This window comes from Ipomoea triloba, chromosome 14 (genome assembly GCF_003576645.1).
Source record: "Ipomoea triloba cultivar NCNSP0323 chromosome 14, ASM357664v1".
NCBI lineage: Eukaryota > Viridiplantae > Streptophyta > Magnoliopsida > Solanales > Convolvulaceae > Ipomoea > Ipomoea triloba.
The window spans coordinates 10,980,713-10,989,259 of record NC_044929.1 but is presented as its reverse complement, the minus strand read 5'-3'; the positions used below and the strand labels follow the sequence as shown (position 1 = coordinate 10,989,259).

The window sequence follows — 8,547 nt, the reverse complement described above, 5'->3', positions numbered from 1 at the left end:
AATGTTTCCTTGCTATAGATACACAATGAGGTATCACAACCAACCACGATTCGTTCCATTGTTTCTTTCATTTGATTGTTTCATTCCTTATTCACTTTAGTTGCTAGATTTCTGCACAACAATTGATTTTCATTTGTGCACACAAGGCATCGTCTTGTGATCACTATGCATCCTTTCGAATAAACGCTAAGTAATCTTCCGGCGTGTCTCCTTCGAAAATCGACACTCGAGGAGTTCATCTCTTCGTTTTAACCTCTTACTCCATCATTTCACCACCACTAAAACTACACTTTCAAAATGGCGCCGTTGCCGGGGAGGCAATAGGTTGTCATTACTTAGCTTTTATTTGATTAAATGCTTTGTGTGAATAGAGTGTTTGTCATTTTGTTTCATTTTTTTTACTTGTTACTTACCCTCTCTTGACTATTTTTAGCCAACAGAGGATTGTTGCTTTCTTCTTGTGCTCTCGTGACGGTGAATGCACACAAGGGCAAAAGGTAATCAAGGCTTACTTCCATACATCCCGGAAATAAACAAGGCAACTCGAATAAAGAACATCCAAGCGCGGACATGGCTTCCACAAGTGCCAATAAAGGTTCACAAGGGAGAGAAACCCCTAATCAAACACCACCACCACCACCACTTCCAAATAACCCACTCGGAGTACCAAATCCATTGGAGCCTACAACAGAAGAGCCACATGTTAACCATGAAGGACATCCGGATCCAATACAAGTGGAGGAATACTATGAGATGCCCCATATTAAAGGAGGTCGATTGCCGACTATATGACCCTCGAATTTAACATGCACAACTCAATCTACGTACCACCGCTTGAGAATGTTAACTTTCACGTGCATCCTTTCGTCCTAACTTTGGTGCAAAATAGTCCGTTTGCCAGACTACCATCGGAGGACCCGCACGTGCACATTACGAGGTTCATAAGAGCTTGCGGCATGTTCCGTTAAGAAAGCGTGACCTATGAGGTGATAAGACTAAAGCTATTCCCATTCTCCTTTATTGGGGAAGCTTCACGTTGGTTGGATAGTCAAGACGACCACTATTTTCGCTCGTGGCAACAACTTCACAATGAATTCATGAATGAATTCTTTCCACTTACCAAGACAATGAAGATAAGGAGACAAATTCAAGAGTTTAACACAAGAAGGTCTTGAAAGCTTGAGTGAGGTTTGGAGGAGATTTAAGGTCTTGAAGAGACAATGCCCGCACGATCTTATGCATCCTTGGGATGTGGTGAGTTCATTCTACGGAGGATTATCGGACGAGGGAAAGATGCTCCTTGATTCTTCATCAAGGGGAGCATTTGTTTCCTTAGCATTACCCGAAGCGGAGGGGGCTAATTGAGCGGATTTCACGTAATACTTCCTTTTGGTATGAGAAGAGGGATGATCACGCTAGCATGTATGAACTAAAGGGCAATGTAGCTAATGAGGCGAGAATTAAAGCTATGAACCATGAGATAAAAAGGCTACAATCTATGGTGGAGAATATGGATGTGAAGGCAAAGCCGTGCATGGCATTGGCGCTCTATTGCAACATATGTGGCGGTCCTCATGATACAAACGCTTGTACATCACCCTCCACATCGGAGCATGTGGAGGCGATGGACTATCAAAGAGGAACAATTTTTAATGCCTATCGTGGAGGAAATCAAAGTCAAAACCAAGGGTGGAAGCAAGGCGAAGGATGGTGATGCGGCGCAACATAATGAAGATCCATTAAGAGTACCAATTGGGCAAATCACAAGGCCCAAGTCCAAATAATTAAAGTAACTCTTCATTGGTTATGTTCAAAGATGGTGGAAATCCAAGTCAAGCCCAATTGCAAAAGATGAAGAAGAACTCACGGCATTTTATAATTCTTTAAGTGTTGATTTTGGGAATTAAATTAGGGCCAAATCAGCCCTATTATTTTTGGTCATCATTATTTTAAATTGTTTGGCATGAAAGATAAAACATTAGTTTGTATTTAGAAAGGATTCCTTAAATCCCTTTCTAAATAGGATTATATTTACTTGCTTTCTAGATTAGGTTTAGGATTCTTTTTTCCCATTATATTTATGATTATAATGATGCCCCTCTATACCTATAAATAGGGAACAATCATATTAGTCTAAGACACGCTTTCATTCAATAAAATTCTTAAGTTTTTCTTTACACTTGTGTAAGAAACCTTATAGCTAATTGTGGATTCAATTAGTGGCTAGTCGTGGACTCAACTAGCAAATTGATTCGTGGACTCGAATCAATCTTCCTTTTTTCAACCTTAGATTTAGGTTTGTGGACTCGTTCTTGAATCGAAGGAAACTAGATCCGACTCTAGTTGATTGAAGATTGCATCATTGAGGTACTTGAAGCTACAATGGGATTCTTCTAAGTCTTTGAGGATTCGAGACTAAGGGTTTCTTGTGAGGTCTAAGGTATTTCGATCCATATCTATCCTTACTTTGGGAGCTATCTTAGGACAATACTCCATCTTTATTTGAACCTTGGACTAGGTACATATCAATTTGGTATTCAGAGCCTAGGTTTATCTCATAATCATTACAAATTTGGTTCCCTAGGTTTCTTAGGTTTTATTAAAAAAAAACACATAATTCCTATCTTACTTTTGTTTCTTATATACATAAAAAAAAACCCCAATTTTTTTTTTTTTTTTGCATTCTTGATTGTGTTCTTGAATCTTGATATTTGTTCTTGAGTTTCTTATATACAAACTAGTGTTTTCTCTTTCATGCCAAACAATTTAAAATAATGATGACCGAAAATAATAAGACTGATTTGGGCCTAATTTAATTCCCAAAATCAGCACTTAAACAATTATAAAAAGCCTTTAGTTCTTCTTCATCTTTTGCAATTGGGCTTGACTTGGATTTCCCCCATCTTTGAACATAACCAATGAAGAGTTGCCGTAATTGTTTGGACTTAGGCCTTGTGATTGGCCCAATTGATATACTTAATGGATATTCGTTTTGTTGGGCCGCATCATCCTCTCCTTCTTGAAAATGATTCGACCTCGAATCTTATAAGCATTGTCTTTGATTTGTGGTATCACTTGAAATGGACCACAATAATTTTTTCCTCTATCAAATGGAATTATCCTTGGGCTCTCTTGTTTCTTCCACCAATGATGCTTTAAGGATGTAGTGATGGGCCTTGTGATGAGCACACTATGGACCCTTATTGGATTCCGTGTGTGCTGGTTCCTATTATTCTCCCCTTCTTGAAAAGGATTCGTCCTCGAATCCAAATCTTCAATGAAAGACAAATAAGCAAGCTCACTTTGTGCTTTATCACGCTCATGTAACTTCTTCTTGGGATGCATGACACGAGTTGTTATGATGAGCACACTATGGACCCTTATTGGATTCCATGTGTCCTGGTTCCTATTATTCTCCCCTTCCTGAAAAGAATTCGTCCTCGAATCCAAATCTTCAATGAAAGACAAATAAGCAAGCTCACTTTGTGCTTTATCACGCTCATGCAACTCTCTCTTAGGATGCTTGACATGAGTTGCTCCAATTAACTTTATCTTTCTTTTCTCTTGCTTACTATCCTTTTTAGTTACCAAGAGAGGCTGCACTTTGACACCTTGGGCTAGTCCTTTCAATTGTATCACTGATTGTAGTCCCTTTGTTTGGCTACAAACTAAGTTAGAGGATTGGAGTGGCGACTCCAATTCCACACGTGCAGGTTCCACTTTGATCTCTTTGATTTCATCTTTCTTCAAGGCTGGTTTGAGAGCTTCCTTCAACCTCAGGTGGATTTCTTCTACTTGTTTTGGAAGGAGAGGCTTAAGCATATGTATTAATCCATTATAGGTGACATTGCATGTGTAGTTGAGTGCATTATAGTAAAAATGTCTATCATGTTGCCATGGCCTTCCAAGCAAAACATGTGCAGTAAGCATTGGCACAATATCACATAGAACCTCATCATAACACTTGCCAATACAAAAAGGAATAAAAGCTTGTTTAGTCACTCTCACATCCCCTGAATCAATAAGAATATATGGTTGGGGGTGATCGATAAGAGCTAACTTAAGGTAGTCCACCATGGCTGCACTAGCCAAATTCATACAACGATCTGAGTTGATATTGATAAGGCATCCCTTTCCATAAATGTTTCCCCTAGTATAGAGTGACGGTTGCACTTGCTGATGGTGTTGCTCCAGATTATTAATTCGAGTGCTTAACCCTTCCATGGCAAAGGCTAGAGCATCTATTTTTTGGTCTAACATCTGAGGTGGCTTTGGAACCTGTTCAACCATCTTACCAAATTGATGGCTCCTAGAACTAATCGGCAGAATTTATGATAATATGGTGGTTGAGAGGTGTGGGTTTTCGTTGATATTGGGTGGGAAAAATTGGAAAACTATTGTAGGATAGTTTTCAAGAAACTCAAGAACAAATATCAAGATTCAAGAACACAATCAAGAATGCAAAAAAAAAAAAAATTGGGGTCTTTTTTTTGTATATAAGAAACAAAAAGTAAGATAGAAATTATGTGTTTTTTTTTAATAAAACCTAGGGAACCAAATTTGTAATGATTATGAGATAAACCTAGGCTCTGAATAGCAAATTGATATGTACCTAGTCCAAGGTTCAAATAAAGATGGAGTATTGTCCTAAGATAGCTCCCAAAGTAAGGATAGAGATGGATCGAAATACCTTAGTGTGACACCCCAACTTTTCACAAGCTGAGATAGCTAAACTTTAACGCAAAAGCTGCCTATCTCAACTATCAAACATGCATAGCGGAAGCGATTTATAACCTAAAGGGGTATCATGCCACATCTAGGTAAGAAAGCACGGCCTAGATGCACAGGCTAACCAAAGGAACTGAATTGCATAGATAATAAATCCTCAAACATGTCTGAAACATCTGAAATCCAAACAAGAGTACATATAGTCTCATCATTGGCACACAGGCCCAAAACACAAGTATAAAACAACATAACTATGTCTAAGCTGCCTCATATAGATAAGCTCTAGCGCGCTCTCGCTTAGACTTATTGCATTCCTGGAAAACATACAAGAAACCATTAGCAAAAGACTGCTAAGCAACCACCACTCGCACCCGCAAGGAAATATAGATATATAATAAGTTTGTAAATAGGTTTACACACCCATATAGAATATATACACCAACGAACTGTTCAATACTTGAAATCAGATACTCAACAACAACACGCTAAATAAATGATAAACCAAGACTTCTCAACAATACCAATATCCAACATAATTGCACAAGGCAACAAGATATCAACAGAATCAAGGATTCAATAGAATACTCATAAGAAACGATCAACAAGAATATATCCAAGAATAACCAGTAACCAACGAGATACGATACATCTCAAGAATCAAATAAGGAACCAAACAGACTTCAACCCAAGGATAAGCACAAAACCTTAACTTCCAACCCAAGTACCCATTCTCACACCAATCACCAAACCCAAAGATAGTTTACAGGGGCAAGAACCCAAATCACAGAGGCAATGAATGCCCAATCACAGAGGCAAATGGTGCCCAAATACACAGAGGCAAATGGTGCCCAAATACACAGAGGCAAATAGTGCCCAAATACACAGAGGCAAATAGTGCCCAAATACACAGAGGCAAATAGAGCCCAAAGTATACACAGAGGCAAATAGTGCCCATATACACAAAGATACTCAATGATTCACCCTCCATATCCAACCTCAACCTCAGCCCAAGAACAACCACTCAGAGTCTTCATCTCAGATTATGAACACAAACCAACTCCCAGATAATATAATCAAGGATTCAACTACACAAGAGATTCAAAAGATGGAGCAAGAGAGATGAATAAATACTCCAAAAACATGGTAAAATACCCAACAAAAGGGGAAACAACCAAACAAACAAACCACAGAATAGCTCACTGGAACAAACTCCCAGCAGAACCAACGGAACCCTCCAGCGGATCACCGTCCTCCGCCGCACTCCTCCGCAAGAAGGAGGCGGATCACCTCAGCGGAACTCCCTCTTCCGCCAACCCTCACCGTGAACCACTTACGGAAGACTCCAGCGGGACACATTATACCGCTGGGGTACTCCGCAAGGGCAAACCCAACCTCAGATCACAGACTCAGACAGAATACACTATGTTCATTCCAGAATGCAAAAATAGGATCAGATTACTCAGATTATAACTCCCAGAAGCCAAATAAACAAGGAATCCATACCAATAAACATCCATAAACATCAATAAGCAAAGGATCAAGAACACAAGTTCATAATCCATCAAAGATGGCTCACAGACAACAACAAATAGGCTAACAGCAAGGAAATTATCAGGATTCCAATACACCAAATAATATCACAGAATGAGAGTGTGAAAATAGATTTTGGTGGATATAGTGGTTACCTCTTGAAGCACACTTCACCCAAGAACTCTCAAACCTCCTCACAAAGCTTCACCTCCACATTGATCATCTTTTCCCCAAAAGATCCCCAAAAGAACAACATAAGAACTTGTATAAAGATTATGAAAGTAACGTGATGCAAGGTCTATTCCTAGAGATAGATGCTTACCCAAGCCTCAACAATTTCTAAAAGAGCAATCTTGACTTGAATCTTGAAGATGAAAGTGTAGGATTCACTTTAGGGTTCTTTAGAGGTGAAAGGAGTAGGATGGATTATTCTTGCAGGAAATGAAAAGGGAAATAGGGTTGCAAGAAAAAGGCTTTTATATTAGTAGGGAAAGATCATTACATATTATGTATGTATCAACTAGGGTAAGATATAAAATAATGGGCCCTTATAAAATGGGTCACACATTATTTATTATACTACTAGTTTGTAAGGAGTAATTCTTCCAAGAAGAAATATATATATAGATTGGGCCATTATATAAATACTTTTACTTATAAGAATTGTAAGGATCCAAATTAGAAGAAATCCCTTACCAGGATTAAATCAAGAATTGGGCTTGTGAATAAAATAAATAAATTCCGGGTTCAAGAAATATACATATATACATATATATACATAATTGGAAAGACTAAGCCCAATTAAATCAAATAATTCATCCGGCGGAACGATTACCGATCTCAAGGCTTGAACGAATTTACGGGGTGTTACACTCTACCCCCCATAAAAGGAGCTTCGCCCCCGAAGCTCATAGCTCATGGGAACTTGAAACGGGACGGTTCAAGGAAACAAGGAATCGATCGAAGGTTAAAGGAAAAAGGATTGCCCAACCAAACTTAAGAACATACTACACCGCTAACTCTTAACCTCCTAACTTACACAACCCATGCATAGCATGCAAGAACTAAACTAACTATTCACCTAGGTCAAAAGGGTTCCTAATAAGAAGCTATTACGAGTATAAAAACTCCCAACTAACCTGGGTGGCCTCCTTGTGACGAACTGCCTGGACCCTGAAAAGGATAAGGATGCAGATACTCGGGTGGAACCTCGATTCCTAGCTTGGCCTCGATGAAACCCAAGCGCTGAAAACCGCGGTCCACTCTCAAGTCTAGCGACATGAACCTAGCCTCCACCATCCGATGCATCTCCTGCAGCTGTAGGAGTACAGGGTCAACTGGCGGCGCTGAAGCCATAGGGTCATGCTGCTCCTTCCTTCGATGCTCTCGGTCAATCTCATCCTCAGACTCCTCCTCTTCTTCGGGCTCTTCCTCAGACTCGGCGTCCTCTTCATCGTTACCCGCTTGTCTGGCCTGCTGGGGCGCGACCAATCCTCTCAACCTCTTGTGGGGAATGTGGAAACGCTCTATAAGCTCCCTGCTCTCACCCGTTGGCATCTTGCTCAACTCGTGAGCCGTGACATACTCATTCCCTTCCACTTGAAACAGCCCACAGTACTGTAGACTCGGCGCATTGAAAGTGCTATGAACCGGCTGCCTAGCTAGCTCCCGGGTCACATTTATCCTCTTTCTCTGAAAGATCCAACTCAGAATCATCCCATAGGGTCGGTTGCGATGCTTGGCCGTCTTGTAGAACTCCATATGAGAGATCATCAAACTGGGCAAGTCAAACTTAACCCGATGCTTCAGAAAATATGCAAAGGTACACTCCATTCCCGCTACCTCCTTACTATTGTTCCTGTTCGGTAACAAACTCTCTCCTACTAACAAGGTTAAAATCCTTTGCTCGCCCGTCAGGTCATGCTTAGTAGGCCTGGCATCCAATGTGATGCCCTCATCTCGCCCCATCATATACCGCAAATAATCTCGGAAACCCACCTCCTACGTCTCAATCCAATAGCGAAGCTCATACTAACTCACACCTCCTAACGGCAAACTGAGTAATCTGGCAAGCTTAGGAGGGTCAAAGTTAATCTTCACACCCTTCACTATCGAAGTGAGAACAGGCACTTGGTTAACTTTCTTAACCTTCATATTCTGATAAAACTGATGGACCAAATTGGGATAAACTACGTTCTCAATCCGCAGGAATTGTTCCAACAAGCCTTGAAAATTTAGCATGTTCACGAGTTCAGGTGAGAAATGTAATGGGTCAAGAGCCTTACCATC

General features: G+C 40.2%; 1 non-coding gene across 1 annotated transcript; it reads right to left on the bottom strand.

Annotated features, from left to right (window-relative positions):
* Positions 1-1,130: 1,130 nt before the first annotated feature.
* LOC116005383 lies at positions 1,131-1,238 on the bottom strand. Its single transcript, XR_004094964.1, has one exon. It is a non-coding gene; the product is annotated as a small nucleolar RNA R71 (small nucleolar RNA).
* Positions 1,239-8,547: the final 7,309 nt, after the last annotated feature.